Source organism: Octopus bimaculoides, chromosome 28, assembly GCF_046866305.1.
Source record: "Octopus bimaculoides isolate indiv1 chromosome 28, ASM4686630v1, whole genome shotgun sequence".
In the NCBI taxonomy this organism is placed as follows: Eukaryota; Metazoa; Mollusca; class Cephalopoda; order Octopoda; family Octopodidae; genus Octopus; species Octopus bimaculoides.
In genome coordinates this window covers 4765767-4782484 of record NC_142955.1, presented here as the reverse complement: position 1 = coordinate 4782484, position 16718 = coordinate 4765767, and the positions used below count along the sequence as shown (strand labels likewise).

The following is a 16718-nucleotide window of genomic DNA, read 5'->3' as shown; positions in this document are numbered from 1 at the left end:
ATTTAATTCTAATACCAGTGGTTCAAATTTCATCAAAATCTGAAGCATATGAATTTTCACTGGGGGTTCTGTCCCCTTTTATGCCCCCTTAAAATTGTATGAAACATCGTGGCCGTTGCCAGTACCGCCTGACTGGCCTTCATGCCAGTGACACGTAAAATCACCCACTACACTCTCGGAGTGGTTGGCGTTAGGAAGGGCATCCAGCTGTAGAAACTCTGCCAGATCAGATTGGAGCCTGGTGTAGCCATCTGGTTCGCCAGTCCTCAGTCAAAGCATCCAACCCATGCTAGCATGGAAAGTGGACGTTAAACAATGATACAGCATTACCCTTCTCCCTAGGCTTGGATTTTGCTTTCCAAATTTCATTAGGATCCGTCCAATAGTCTTTGAGTCTATAAGTAACACACAGACAGTGAATTTTACATAATAGATACATATATGTATGTATATATATACTCAACGTGGTGCTCTAGCATGGCCACAGTCAAATGACTGAAACAATTAAAAGAATGTAATTATGCATGTGTCATCATTTCCATTATTATCTTAACCATAAATGCATAGATTCAACGGATGGTAGTAAAGTAGATTTCCTGCAGCTGGATCCCCTTCCTGTCACCGACCTTCATTTGTTTCCAAGGGAGGTAATAATACTTCCCCCTTGGCCATACACATTTCCACAAAAGATTGGAAACGAAGGACTTTGCATGATGGTGACGCTCATTATAAGTATCCCATGATATAAAGACAAGGAGACACACACACACTTGCACACACACACACACACATGCACACACACATGTACACTCATTTGCTACTTATCAATTCCACTCACAAGGCTTCTGTTTGATTGGCCCAGAGCTTTTGTAGAAGGTACTTGTCCAAAGGAGTGTTAAATGGTATTGAACTCAAAACAATAGAGATGGAAAGCTACTCCTAAAACATGGTTTGTGATCCATATCCTGTTGCAAGAATATCAGTAAACAAAACACTTCATTAACCTTATTTTGTGGTGGGGGGTGGGGGGGTGAAGGGGGGGTTCTTTCAATCTCTCTTTCCATTTTAATTTTAATTTAAGTAAATTAAGAATTTAATGTACTTAAGAGTCTCTTTGGATTGATACATTCTCTTATGTCAGTGATGTCATACCACATATTCTCTTCTATTTCTATCTCATTTGTTTCTTTCTAAAAGTCAAAAGGATATCTGTTGTTTATTTAGGATGGATGGATGTCTAGAGAACCTGAAGCAGTTGTCATCTTATTGCTGATAACCTTACTACATTTGTGACAGTGCGTCAATCAACAAAGTGTGGTATGTGTGTTAGAGAGACACCTGGTGTCGGTTAGATAGTGCATCAATGATTGCAACAGCATCGGAAACATTATGGAACCATGTAGCACACAACAGAGAGCTTTATTCTCTCTTTTTTTACTTTTGACTGCGGCCATGCTGGAGCACCGCCTTTAGTCAAACAAATTGACACCGGACTTATTCTTTGTAAGCTTAGTGCTTATTCTATTGGTCTCTAATGCCAAACTGCTAAGTTATGGAGATGTAAACACACCCAACATTGGTTGTCAAGTGAGGGTGGGGGGACAAACACAGACACACAAATACGCACACACACACACATATATACGATGGACTTCTTTCAATTTCCATCTATCAAATCCATTCACAAGGCTTTGGTCAGCCCGAGGCTATAGCAGAAGACACTTTCCCAAGGTGCCACGCAGTGGGACTGAACCCGGAACCATGTAGTTAGGAAGTAAGATTCTTACCGCATAGCCAGGCCTGCACCTATTTGATATTCTCTCATTTCTGTTCTTCAAAACATCTATAAAAAAGAAAAATGGGTAAACTGTGAATGAAAGGGTGAAGCTTTAGTTTTGACAAAATGAATATGTATACAAGGAGCATTAACTGAAGACTTGGTTCCATCCGAATGTATGGTAATATTTCTTCGTGGCCAGATGTGTTTCCATGAAAATGAAAGACTGGAGTCAAAAGCCCCTGTTTGTATGACAATGACATTCATTTATAACTATCATGTGATATGAAGACAAAGTGACTCAAACTCTCTCTCTCTCTCTCTCTCTCTCTCTCTCACTCACTCACAACAGGCTTCTTTCAGTTTCTGTCTACCACAGCCACCCACAAGGCTTTAGTCAGACTGAGGCTATAGGAGAAGACATTTGCCAAAGATGTCACGCAGTGAATATGTGTGCATTTCAGGAAATTCTTATTAGTGTTTTGGGAACTACATAATAACAATAATAGCACTATTAACGATAATATTTACACCATGGCTAGAAATTGATTGCTGATGAGAGTGAGAGATAACCCCTTACCTCCTACCCTCACAGCTGACAGGTGGTGTAGCTGAAGGAAGATGATATAACCAGATGCCGTTGACCACCAAAAGAGTGAGATAAGCCCCATTGTTTATATCCAGTCCATTTCCCCCTCCATACTTTAAAGAGGCCATGGGCCAACAAGTCTTAGGATCTGATGATCTGCCATAAAGATAATCTTTATGGCAAGAAACTCCAGGAAAACCCTATAAATAGGCTTTCACCAGTAGTATATATATATATATATATATATATCAGTGAAGGTGCATGGCTCAGTGGTTAGAGTGTCGAAATTACTATCGTGAGGTTGTGAGTTTGATTCCTGGACTGGGCTGTGTGTTGTGTTCTTGAGCAAGACACTTTATTTCACATTGCTCCAGTTCACTCAGCTGTAGAAATGAGTTGCGACATCACTGGTGCCAAGCTGCATTGGCCTTTGCCTTTTCCTTGAATAACATCGGTGGCGTGATGAGGGGAGGCTGGTATGCATGGGCGACTGCCGGTCTTCCATAAACAACCTTGCCCAGACTTGTGCTTCGGAGGGTAACTTTCACGGTGCAATCCCATGGTCTTTCGCTGAATATTTTGGATAAAAGGTTGTTTTCTCGAAACAAATTTTGGATGGTTTTCTTAATAGGATGTAATCACCATACTTTCCATGTTCTGTGGGTGATAATTTCCTTAAAAGTAGTCGTACCTTCTTGTCTGTCCAATTTCCACATTCTTCTTTGAAGATTCCTTCATACCTTCTGAAGTTTGCAGAAAACATAATCCCTTCTTCTGGATTATAAGTAAATGCTTCAATTGAATTAGCAACCCCTCTGCTGAAAACAAACCTGAAGTGTTTTTGGACTGCAACCCTAATTTCCACAACTGTTGATTTAGCTGTTGCTGTACCTGTTGTTGCTGTTGCTGTCGTTCTTGTTGCAGTTTCCGTTGCAACTGTACCACAGAAGCTAATAGGTCTTCCATGCTAAGAACATCAACAGTGAGCTTCGAATGTCTCGTCCCCGCTCTTATATCATTGCGTTTGGATGTTGACTACACTGTAACAGTGTTACAACACTACAAAAACTAAATCAGTAACAAACTGGTATCTCTTCTCAACTTCAACGACTGTCCACACAAATGCAGCTGCACACACTACACTGTACGGTTTAGGACAGTTCACTTGCTATCCCACAGGGGTGTCAGGATTTCACCACAACAACGACACTCTTTAATTGACTGACATCGATGACAGATGGGCATCCACAACACTCACAATTTTCAAGGCTCAAGTTTCCACTGCAAAATCGTTTAAACCATCTTCGAGCTGACCACTCATTGGTCATTTCCTCACCAAATGTTCCGTTGACACCACGAGTAGTTTCATCTGCTTTACGTCCTTTTTTGAAGTTAAATAGCAAAACTGCTTGAATATCGCTCTTTGACAGTTCCATGTCAGATGATTATAACAATGGTGAAAAAAATATCAATGTTAATTTATTGATGCATTTGGGCAAATCTATGTCTGTATTATCAGACAACTGCCAAAAAATGTTTTTAAAAAAATTCAAAACTCTGCCAAAATCTGGTACAAATTCTTCATGCTTCAAAATGCTGCTTACTTTTTACTCAACCTGATAATATAACAGTTTAGTATTTTTCAAAAATGTAGTAAGTCCCACATATGATAGTTTTGCAAAAATATTTCTTACTGAAAATGTCATACATGCAGAGATTACAATTTTATGCACCCAACAAAATTTGTTAAGCTGAAACTGTTGCTAATGTAAAAAGAAATGGAATGGTGAAACTATTTTTTTGTTTGCTGATAAAGCAATGTTTAGGACTTACGACACTTTTGCATAATAGCAACAAGATGCATGAATGCATGTATGTATGTAAAGGCTGAGATCAACAGCCATTTCATCCATCAATGAGTGGTGGGTTGGTGACTCAGCACACACACAAACACATATAAATATACAAATTTAAAAAAAAAACATATATATAAATACATATAAATATATGATAATATAAAAAAAAATTAAATATAAATAAAATAAAATATATAAACAATATTTTGTTAAGGCATAGCCTTACTAGGAACCTGATGTAGAACTCAAGTATTCAATGCTTCAGAACGAAGTTGAGTACAGAGCAGTAATAAGAAAATGAGATGACTAATGTACTGTTTCTCTACATCAGAGCATACCTATCCTTATACACACTTTAACATTAATCTTATTCTAACTACAGGAGGGGAGGGGGTGCTCCTGGATTTCATTCCCCACATACATGGTTTCTCATTGTTAATGCTCTTCTCTGTATATGCATAAATGTCATGGTTTTCACCCAAATAAATTGCACTTCATCTTTGAGGCTCTGATGAAGCTACAAGGTGTTACTCAGGCATTCAACTATGACACCACTGCATCTTATAGCAGAAACAGCTGTAAGCTAATGAAGATCATTAGATAATCGTTTCTTCCCTTGTTATATCATTTTCATATATGAACAATATATACATAGTTGGATAGCCATTGAATACTCATAAGTCTCTGCACACTTTGAAAGGTTTATTTTCCATCCCACAGGGTCTGCAACACTTATCTTTCTCACCAAGCAAACTTCATGAGTTTTCCAGTTTAGTTGGTAAAGACCTGAACATGCAAGAGAGTGTACTGGGTTACATGTTACCAGTAGCACTCAAGAGTGACCTGACACGTGTGTGTGTGTGTGTGTGTGTGTGAGAGAGAGAGAAAGAGAGAATGGTAAACATGCAATAAAAGTGGTGAGGTGTTTTAGCATTAAACATAACTGCATTTACGAAATTATAAGAAGGAAAAGAGGAAAAACAATTAATAAAAATGATTTGAGAAAGCTTAATTAATAACTCACATTTTATCTCAACAAAGTTGTTTCTGGTCTCGATTTTCACTATTTTTTTGTTTGACTTTTACAAAGTTTATATATATATATGTGTGTGTGTGTGTGTGTGTGTGGATGGATATATGTATATATTTATGTATGTATGTGTGTAAGTATATATATATATATATATATATATATATATATATATTAGCCTCTCTTTCTGAGAATTGAAGAAATTAATAAACACCACTGCCTACACTGAGAATATTTTCTTTTGTTACTAAATCCAAGAGTGCGTGTATATATGTGTTTGTTTGTGTGTGTGTGTGTGTGTGTGTGTTTGTGTGTGGTGGGGAGGTTTGTGCATGTGTGTACAGGATACTAATGCTTATGATCACATCATGTCTACAGATCTTGACAATACGTGGTTCTCACTCAAGTGGCAATATAAACAGATCCTTTATGCTCACAAAGTTCCCTGCCCATACTTAGTAGTTTTAAAGTGTGACTTCATGCAATCTAATGCTGTCCATAGTGACTCAGTATGCCAAGACAACTGTGGTAACCATCATGCTGGAGGCTTTAGACTCTCTTTCATGAATTACTTTACAGGGATGGACAGCTCCACTTACTTGAAAGATGACAGAGAGAGACTGCGGAACTAAAACTCCTTGAATTGCTTTACAAAGATTAACTTTCTTCGCTATTCCTAAGACATTCATTTGTATCTATATAGATTGATGGATTGATGAATGGATAGATAGATAGATAGATAGATAATCCATCTTTCTGTCTGTCTAAACCAGCTACTTTTGAACTTCTGATGTGTATACATCATGTACACATATATACATATTACATACATACATATATGTATATTCACACAGACACATTCATACATTCGCCCATTGGCACACATATGTTTATGTGTTCACATACATGGATGTACCACATCATACACTAATGCTTACACATATATACATACACACTCATATATTCACCTTCTCCCACTATATGTGTATACTAGGGGTTCTCAATCTTTTCGAAAAAATTTATGTGCCAGTCCCCTTAGTTTTTCCAATGTTTAGCCCCCTATAAAATACAGGATGATCCAACATGGATAACCAACATTTGTGTATTGTAATTTCCACACTATGAACTGCACTGCCCATAGACCCGCAAACCTTAAAACCACAACTTAGACCAGGCAATACCCCATTGGGATACACTAAAAGCACCTGGAAATATGGGGAATCAGTTGATCAATTGGTTGCAAAACAAATGAGAAACGAAAATACCAACAGCACATGCACGAGGAACCATTCTACCCACATATTTTCTATTGGCCAATCGCACTAGCAAATGAGTGTATAGGTGTGGTGGGAGTTTTGAGACCAAGGGCAAAAAAAGATGATAGCAAGTGAAAAATTGAAAGTCTTGAAATTTTCTCAAGCCAGCCCATTTCCATGATACTTCAGTGTCCCTTCATGGTCCCCTTAAAATTGCTTCATGGTAACCTAGGGTACCACGGGCCTCAGTTTAAGAACAATTGGTGTATACAGTAGTGGAAACAATTTCACAACTTTTATGAAATGGTTTCATTTTCTGTTTGAAAATATAGGAAGTGGAGATTGTAATGGTGTCATATATATATACATATATATATATATATATATATATATATGTATATGTATATGTCTGTGTGTGTGCTTGTGTGTCTGTATACGTTCCCTCACCATCGCTTGAAAACCGATGCCAGGACCGTATTGAAGTGGAGGAAAACAGCCTAGGGTGGTATATAAAAAATGCCATGGAGCCACTGTTGAAACATAACAAGAAGGCAGGCATCATCAAAACTGAAAATTATGTAACTAAAGGAAAATTTAAACAAGAAATGAACAAAAAAAGAGAAAAAGCATGGAAGGAAGAGAAAATGTACGGTCAGTTTGCAAGAGATGTGAACGCCAAGACAGATGCAGAGGACCAATGGCTATGGATGAGGAGGAGTAACCTGAAGGTAGAAACACTCATATGCACAGCTGAGGAACAAGTGTTAAGGACCAATTATATGAAGTGCAGAATTGACAACACTGCTGATAGCGACAAATGCAGAATGTGTGGTGAGAGGGATGAAACGATATGGCACATCATTCACGAATGCCCGAAGTTCGCACAATGCAAATACAAAAGACGCCATGACAATGTGGCAAGAACGATCCATTAGAAGCTCTGTGGAAATCACAGTCTACAAAGAGCAAATATGTGGTATGAGAAAACCCCAGAAGGAGTCACTGAAAATGAGAATTGTAAATCCTGTGGGATGTAATGGTCCTGTACGATCACCTGATCAGACATAGGAAACTGGACTTTGTTGTGGTGAATGAAAAAGAAAGAATGTGTATGATAGTCGACATAGCATGCCCAGGTGACAACAGGATCAATGTGAAAGAAGAAGAAAAGATAAACAACTGTGACGATTCAAAGTGGGAAATACGAAGGTTGTGGTCAGTGAAGAGAGTAGAATTGATACCAATAGTAATTGGTGCAGTTGGAAGTATCAGCACTCAACCACCAGCATGGCTGAAAAAGATTGGTGCCAGTGTGAAGGTAGAACACCTACAAAAATCAGCCATGCTTGGAACTGCAAGAATTCTTCACATGGTTCTTGAAGCATGACCAATAAAACAAGTGTCACCTTAGTCTGATGGCTGTGGACAACTGACACTTTCTGTCATACCCAGGAATATAAGCTGTGAGTTTTAATACAATAATAATATTAATGATGATGATGATGATAATAATAATAATGATAATAATGATAGCCCTGATGCAGTACCAATCTTAGGGCACTTGTTGCCCTGATGCAGTTCCAGGCAGTGGTTCTCATGAGTTTTGATCTTAACTGATTGGAAGCGTTATCATGTACATTGTTTTGTCTTGGTATCAAAAATGGGCTACAGCAAATATTCTGCTCAATACCTGATTTGCTTGTCAATAGCTTGACCATAACCAGTAGAGCATGTCCCTTAGTGGCTGACGATATGTGCATCTCTGATCACAAGCAGAAGTAGATGGGGAGCATCATAGCCATGTGTTGAGAGGAACTCTTTGGAGTTTGAATAATTCACCCTTGGAAACATGGATGTTTCGTTCAATGTCCTTAAACAACCTTTATTCAGGAACCTTTTCAGTGGGATGGGCTACTTGAATTTGTGAGAAACAAAGTTAAAAAACATTTAGGACAAGTTGATAGATTGAAATAAGGGGAATTGCAGGATGAAAGCATAAGAATAAGACTGGAAAGAACATATAGAATAAGAGATAAAGGGTATGATATTGGAAGAATTGAAACAAAGAGTAGCAGCAATCAAGGCAAAACTGGAAAGATATGACAGTAAGACAAAACAATTCAGGCAGAACAGCTTGTTTGAAACCAATCAGAAAAATCTGTTTCAGGGACTACTTGGGCAATTACATGTAACAATGATACCAGATGCAGACAAAAGCAAGGTATTCTGGGGAGGAATCTTGGACCAACCTGTAAAGCATAATGATGAAAGAGAGTGGCTGCATGAATTCCAAGGTCGGTTAAGAAATGTAGAAAGCCATGAAAACATAAAAATATTTATAGAAATTATGAAAAAAGCAGTTAAGGAAAACCTCAGATTTGGAAGGGCCCAGGACTGGATGGGATCCAAGGTTACTGAATGAAGAATCTGAGAGCGTTCCCTGAAAGGATAGTGCAACAGCTAGACGAGTGCTCGCAGGAAGGTGCTGTACCCAGCAGGATGACAAAGGAAAAGACATTGTTATGTGCCAAGGATCCTGAAAAGGGTAATACTAAATCCAACTTTTGACCAACAACATGCATTCCACTAATGTGGAAACTATTGTCAGGTGCTTTGGCTGGTGAAGTGTATAGATACTTAGGAAAAAGTGGGATGCCACCTATTGAACAGAAAGGATGCCGAAAGAGGAGCCAGGGAATGAAATATCAGCTGTTAATTGATAATCTGTTTATGAGAAACTGCAAGAGAAGACACACAAACCTGAGCATTGCATCGATTGATTTTCAGAAGGCATATGATAACACTCTTGGATAACAAGAAGCTGCAATGAGTGAGAAAAATATTGGATTCAAAGCTGAATGCCAGAAACATAATTTCGGCAATTAACTCATGCACAGCTGCAGTAGTTCAGTGTGGGGGTGGAATTCTGAAGTGGACAGAGAAAGAGTTAAAGGAGTTGAACAGGAAGACAAAAGAAGCTCCCTATGATGCATGGAGCCCATCATCCACATGCAGACATTGATTGCCCACACATGAAGAGAGCAAATGGAGGAAGGGGAGTGATGTATGTAGGAACTAGGGAGCTTACTGAGATACTTATCCCAATGTAAGAAAACCTTGCTAAAGTTAATTAGGAATAAAGGAGTATTGAAAGCAAAGAAAAAGTGAGAAACAAGGCAAGAAGTACAAAAAGGATATGAAGAAGCATTGTGCAGCAAGGGACTCCACAATCAATTCCATGTAGCCTCAAGTGAAGTTGCTGGAAAACATAGGTGGGATTGGCTGAAGGAAGGAACATTGGAAAAAGAGACTGAGAGCACTATACTGGCAGCACAAGACCAAGCTTTGGTCACAAATTAAATCATCGACCTTAGGAATGAGCAAGTGTCTCCACTGCACCACATCTGTAAGAGAGTGGATGAAACCATTACCCATATCATGAACAAATGCCCTAACTTACCCAAAACCATTACAAGTTGTGGTAACATGATGAGTCTAGAGAGAGGCAAGATGTGGTGTGAGCACAAACCATAGAGAGTGACAGAGTTGGAGACTTGTAAAATCCTCTGGCATTTCCCAATCCAAACAGATCAGGCACCAGAGCATAACAGACTGGATCTGGTGGTGGTGGACAAGATGCACCACACGTGCTATAGAGTTGATGTTGCAGGCCCTCTTTGACCCATGAATAGTCTGAAGTAGGAAACAGCTCAGCTACAGAAAATGAAGGTGAAGATAGGGTCAATTATTATTTGGTCCTTGAGGACAATATGAGAAAGCATCAAGAGGAATATAAAGGAAATCAGAGAAGGGTGCCCACTAGAATTGTTACAAAAGTTTTACCTCTTTTGAATGGTCGGAATAATCAGGAAAGTATTAGATAGTTGAAAGGAATGGATAGCATTGTACCCTAGGCTGCAGGTAGGGAGCCCATTATGCATGCAAGGCTGCAGGAGAGAAAAAGAATAATGAGAAGAAGAATTAGAGACTGTGAGTGATGGAAGAGACAAATGGATAAAAGGGACTGGAATGGTTTACTTCTTGGGAATAGATAGGATCATCAGAAGGATTTTGAACCCTTGATGGCTTATTGAAATTATGTGGATATCTAAGGTTACAGGTAGTAACCTGCTACCCACATAAATTCTAAATTGAACAATAATAACGATTAACAAAAATTAATTAATTAAAACAAGAGTAATTTCTTATTTCATTTTTTAAAATTCTTATATTTCCTTTTTTAAGTTAAAAATAATGAGAAATTATTCAAGATTTTATTTTTAAATTATTCATTGAAAAATGTATATTATTCAAATATTCTTTGTGATGATATCACTGACTGAAAAAGCAAAGTCCAGTTTCCAAAGTTTGCAGAAGAATACCAAATTACTCAACAGTGTACATTTATCAGCATATATTATCGATAAGAACCCTTCATATGGTCAGAAATTTAGGGACATCCTCATCAAGAAGTTTAATGAGAGGGAGGAGGAGCTACAGACTTCAGACATAGAAGGTAGCTGGAAATTCCTCTGGGACAGCTTACTAAGTGCCACAGACCAAGTCTGTGGATGGTGCAAAGTCCCTTCCAGACCTAGAGTAACGTGGTGGTAGAATAATACTGTAGACAAAGCCATTAAAGCAAAGAAAAAGGCCTGGAAGTGTGGGGGTAGCAGGGAACTGTAACAGATAGTGAGGAGGGAGGCTGAACAACAAGTATACATAGCCGAGGGAGACGTAGATAAGAAGAGGTTTGCCAATGTCCAGTGACATGAGGACCAACGAACTGAAGTATTTCAGATTGCAAGACAATATGTGAGAGAAAATAGTGATGTCACAGGAGAGAAATGTGTCCACATGGATTATGGCTCACTTGCATTTAATGATTCTGAAAAGAAAGAGGTTTGAAGAAGCCATTATGAAAAGCTGCTGAATGTGGAGAATGAATGGGAGGAGGAGAGCCTGCTAAATGTTGACCCCTATTCTTGGCTTTTGTGGACTTGGAGAAAGCTTTTGACAGGGTCTCTCGATCCCTTATCTGGTGGGTGATGCGGAAACTAGGGATTGATGAATGGTTAACAAGGGCTGTACAGGCCCTATACAGAGAGGCTGTTAGTAAGGTTAGGATTGGCAATGAGTATATTCCAGGTACAAGTAGGGGTCCAACAAGGATCAGCCCTCATCCTCCTCTTATTCATCATAGTGTTTCAGGCAATAACAGAGGAATTCAATACAGGTTGCCCCTGGTAGCTCCTGTATGCTGATGACCTGGCCCTCATAACAGAATCGCTACCAGAACTAGAGAAGAAATTTCAGGTGTGGAAGCAAGGTTTAGAATCGAAGGGCCTTAGAGTCAATGTTGCAAAAGCCAAAGTCTTAGTAAGTAGGAAGGCAAACACATCACACACCCCTTCAGGTAGATGGTCCTGCTCAATCTGTAGAAAAGGTGTAGGCAGAAACTCCATAAGATGTACCCAGTGTAAGCTATGGACACATATGAGGTGCAGCAGCATCAAAGGAAGATTAACTGGGAAGATAGCTTTCATGTGCGGCGGATGCACTGGGGCAATAAACACCACAGATGCTCAGGAACCCGATTCCATCACATGCCAGGGGGAGAAACTAGAAGTAGTTGATAGCTTCTGCTACCTAGGCGACCAAGTCTGTAGTGGTGGTGGATGCTCAGAGAGCATTGCCACTAGAATAAGAATAGCCTGGGCCTAGTTCAGAAAGCTTCTACTCTTGCTGGTGACAAAGGGCCTCTCGCTCAGAGTGAAAGGTAGATTGTATGATACATGTGTGTGAACTGCCATGCTACATGGCAGTGAAACATGGGCCATGACTGCTGAAGATATGCGTAGGCTTGAAAAAAATAAAGCTACCATGATCTGTTGGATGTGTAAAGTCAGTGTGCGCACACGACAGAGTGTAAGCATCCTGAGAGAAATGTGGGACATAAGAAGCATCAGAGAGATGTTTGCATTGATATGATCCTATATGTGTGAAGAAGTGCTACTCCCAAACAGTGGAAAGAATCCGGAGTAGAGGTAGACCCAGGAAGACATGAGATGAGGTGGGGAAGTATGACCTTCGAACGTTGGTCCTCACAGAGGCAATGACAAAAGACCGAGACCTCTGGAGATATGCTGTGACTGAGAAGACCCAGCAAATAAAGGGAGTTCACAGCTGTAGCCTACGCCAGTGTCACATAACCAGCCCACTCAAAAAGTACCTTTGAATAGTAGGGTGACATGCCATGCTTGAAGAGACTTATCAAAATCAAATGAAATGGAAATTGTAGTTGTGGCTGATGCCAGCACTGCCTGACTGGCTCCCGTGCCGGTGGAACGTAAAAAGCACCATCCAAACGTGGTCAATGCCAGTCCCCTCTTGCTGGTGGCACATAAAAGCATCATCTAAATGGGGTTGGTGCCAGCCTCCTCACCCCAACTGGCTCCCCGTGCCGGTGGCACATAAAACGCACCATCTGAACGTGGCTGTTGCCAGCACTGCCTCGACTGGCTCCCGTGCTGGTGGCACGTAAAAGCACCATCTAAATGTGGTTGATGCCAACCCCCTCTGGCTCCCATGCTGGTTTCATATAAAAGCACCATCCAAACATGGTCGACGCCATCCCCCTCTGGCCCCTGTGCCGGCAGCTCATAAAAAGCACCCACTACACTCTCTGAGAGGTTGGCATTAGGAAGGGCATCCAGCTGTAGAAACTTTGCCAGATCGGATTGGAGCCTGGTGCAGCCTCTTGGCTTCCCAGACCCCAGTCAAACTGTTCAACCCATGCCAGCATGGAAAACGGACGCTAAACGATGATGATGATGATGTTGTGTATAGATGTTTTCAATATGAGGATTATGAATAGGGTAACGAGATCTTTTTATTGAAGATCTTCATATATTGTATAATCATGGACTCCAACTGACCTTCCCAACATTGGATTCATCGCCTCCATCTCCCCTCCTTTGGGTAAGATTTTTCAAACCCCCAAAATTCTGAAGGACACAACACCTGGTTCCTCAACTAACAAACTGAATGTGCCAAATCTCAGCCCTCTTGCAAATTCCCAATTACTTCATATAAACAAGCCACAGAATGAGAATGTGAGGCAACTACCCGACCCAACCCCATTTTCTCGAACAAACTCCAATGCAATTTGGATTTAGAAAAAACAAAAACAAAAAAGCACATCCAATAACGAGAAAGAATTGTATAATCACGAAATCATACTTGAGGCCCATGCAGACCTAAAGACTGAAAATATACTTCAATTACTCTCAGCTGACACATCAATAGCAAAGATTGTTGACATCCCAACTAAAGAATTTAATGCAAAGAATGAGATTGTGACACTGTCACATGATAAACAGAATCGATAATGGCTACACCTGAAAATATTGAACCATTTAGTATAAAAAGCTGTAAGCATTATGACTCTCAAACTTTTAATGATTTACATTCTAAAACTAATTATAATTTTCTCTTAACCCATTTTAATGTGCATTCATTTAATAAAAACATGGACAAATTCTTATTATGCTTAAAAGATTTATGTGAAATGCCTGAAATTCTTGTATTTTCTGAAACCTGATTTAGTATAAACAATAGTGCAGATATATCTGGCTACAATAACTACCATATTTTTCATGATCATGAAAAAGGTGGTTGTATAAATGTATGTGTACAATCCAAACTATGTTCTCCTTTAATAGATGACTGGTCATATTTTAATAATAATATTGAAGTATATTCTGTTAAAATAACAATTAATTCCTCTACATGCACTGTAATAGGAGTTTATCGACCTCCTGATGCTAGCATCCACGAATTTAATGTGTGTCTATCAAATATTTTGCCCCTGAAATCCACACCATGCTGTCATTGTATCTGGTGATTTTAACATTAACATCTTAAATCCAACTAATGCTGGAAATCAATTTATAAATACTTTGTATTCTTCATCTTTTCTGCTCCTTGTCAAACTACCAAATACGTCTTCAGCAACTTCCGATTCATGTCTAGATCAAATAGGAGTCCCCCCCCCCAGGAGTCCATACTGGGCCCATTACTGTTCCTTATCTATATAAATGATATGTGCAATTCTACTAATTTATTAAATTTTCTACATTTCGGTGATGACTTTACTATCTTTATTAGTCACCATGACCTTCCCTCCCTAGTCAATACAATTAATTCAGAACTGGACAAGGTTTATCAATGGCTTATCACTAATTGGCTTACCCTTAATATAAAAAAAACACTGCTGCATGCTTTTCTCCACAAAGTCCAAACAGCTTCTTCCTAATGTCCTCATCACAGGTAAAGCAATTTCACATGTAACAGCAACAAAATTTCTCAGCATTCATATTGATGAGTCCCTCAGTTTCAAAACACATATAAGCAATTTATTAAAACAAAATACCCGTACTTTTGGTATGTTAAATAGAATTTCTTACCTTCTTCCTGAAAATGTTAGAATCATTCTTTACTGTTCTTTAATATACTCAAAATTCTCTTACTGTGTTGCTGCCAGACTTAAAGAGATTTACTTTTTATATACATTTATAACCACCTTGCTTGCATTCAAACGATATGTCTTTTTTGTTTATTTAAAAAAAAATTTTTTTATACAATTATTGACCTTTCTATCTTTTGACCTCCAACCAAATTGCCCAAACCAGCCAAGCTGCCAAAGTGCTTAATCCGTTTTTTTATGCAATTTCTGAAAAAAAATGTTTGTGTTTTACTTATTGTAATTGATAAAAAAAATATTCAATGTAAATTGGATTAATAAATTTATTAATATATATCTGAAGAGGTCTGCAGTCGAGGGACTGGTTTTCTATCAGGTTCAGTGGTGTCATCCAACTTGGCATCTTGCATGGGAACAGAGTCCTCACTTTTAGTAGTGTCTTGAGGTGTTGATTTGCAACCTTTGTTTAAGCTCTTACTCAGCATCTTGTACCTGCAATAGACAATATATATATATATATATATATATACACATACATATGGGTGAGGGTGAGTTTGTGTGTGTGTGTGTGTGTGTGTGTACAGAAGAGGCTTCCTCAAATGTCTGGAGAATTCTTAGATGTAGTAGATAACATCTGTTACCTAGGTAACCAAGTTAGCAATGAAGGAGGATATTCTGAAAGCCTATCTGATATAATAAGAATAGGTTGAGCAAAGTTCGGGTAAGTACTACCTTTGTTTGTCACAAGGGGCCTCTCTGTCACAGCGAAATGTATGATGTCTGTGTAAGAAGAACTATGCTGCATGGCAGTGAAGCATGGGTTGTGGCTACAAAGGAGATGTGAATGCTTGAAAGGAATGAAGCCAGCATGCTCCACTGGATGGGTAATGTCAGTGTGCATGTATAACCGAGTGTAAGTGATTTGAGAGAAATATTGGATATAAGCAGCAACACTTCCATAAGTGTGTGAGGGGATGTTTAGAGATGGGGAAGAAGAGATAACTGGTGAGTGGCTGGAAGGGGGGATATTGTAGATATATACAAGGGCATGGAGAGTGTGCCGATAAGCATGTGAGGGAGAGTGGGGAATCCTGCAGTGGGTGAGGGAGAGTGGAGGGGAGGGGCCAGCGGCAGGTGGTAAGATTGTTGGGAAGATGGGTCGTGGGGGAATTTTGACAGAAGACTGATTATGTGTGTGTGTGGGAGGGAGAATGCATGGCTGTAAAGGACATGCCTGCATGTAGGGATGGCCATGGTTTTACTGCAAACTTGCCAGATGTCTCAGTCCCTTGTCATCTCCTCTGTGAGGTTCAACATCAGAAGATCAGTTCTCACCACTTCACTCCACATTTTCCTCTGTTTGTCCCTTCTTCAGCTTCCTGCCAGTTTCAGATCAGTACTCCTTTATGCATCTGTCCTTGTCCATACACATCACATGATCATACCCGTGCAATTGTATATTTATGCATATAACCTCATTTTGTTCCATTCTCAACCAAAACTGTCCAACAAACGGAACGTGAAACTCTGAGTAACAGTTTTTGTGATGTCTTAGCATCTTTATTAATAAGGTACCCTGCCCCTAATTACAAAACAATTCGTAGGGGTGGGGATGTGTTTCAACTGAAAGTGTTGGAAATTTCCAAAGTGGTCTTCTCCCCCCCGAAAAAAAAATGAATCTTGAAAGGGCATTTACAAAAAATGTGAGTACCGAAATAACAACCA

At 39.2% G+C, this 16718-nt stretch overlaps 1 protein-coding gene across 3 annotated transcripts in view; it reads right to left on the bottom strand.

Moving 5' to 3' along the window:
• LOC106879029 (uncharacterized) overlaps positions 1 to 16718 on the bottom strand; it is a 118965-nt gene that overhangs the window by 88530 nt on the left and 13717 nt on the right. For 2 of the 3 annotated variants that reach the window (XM_089343868.1, XM_089343869.1), the window contains exons 2-3: positions 14977 to 15485; positions 1788 to 1843 (exon numbers count right to left, since the gene is read on the bottom strand). The gene's annotated coding sequence lies outside the window, so the exon portion shown is untranslated. Of the gene's footprint in view, positions 1 to 1787; positions 1844 to 5246; positions 5656 to 14976; positions 15486 to 16718 lie in introns of those variants that run through there. The other variant, XM_089343867.1, reaches the window with a different exon arrangement.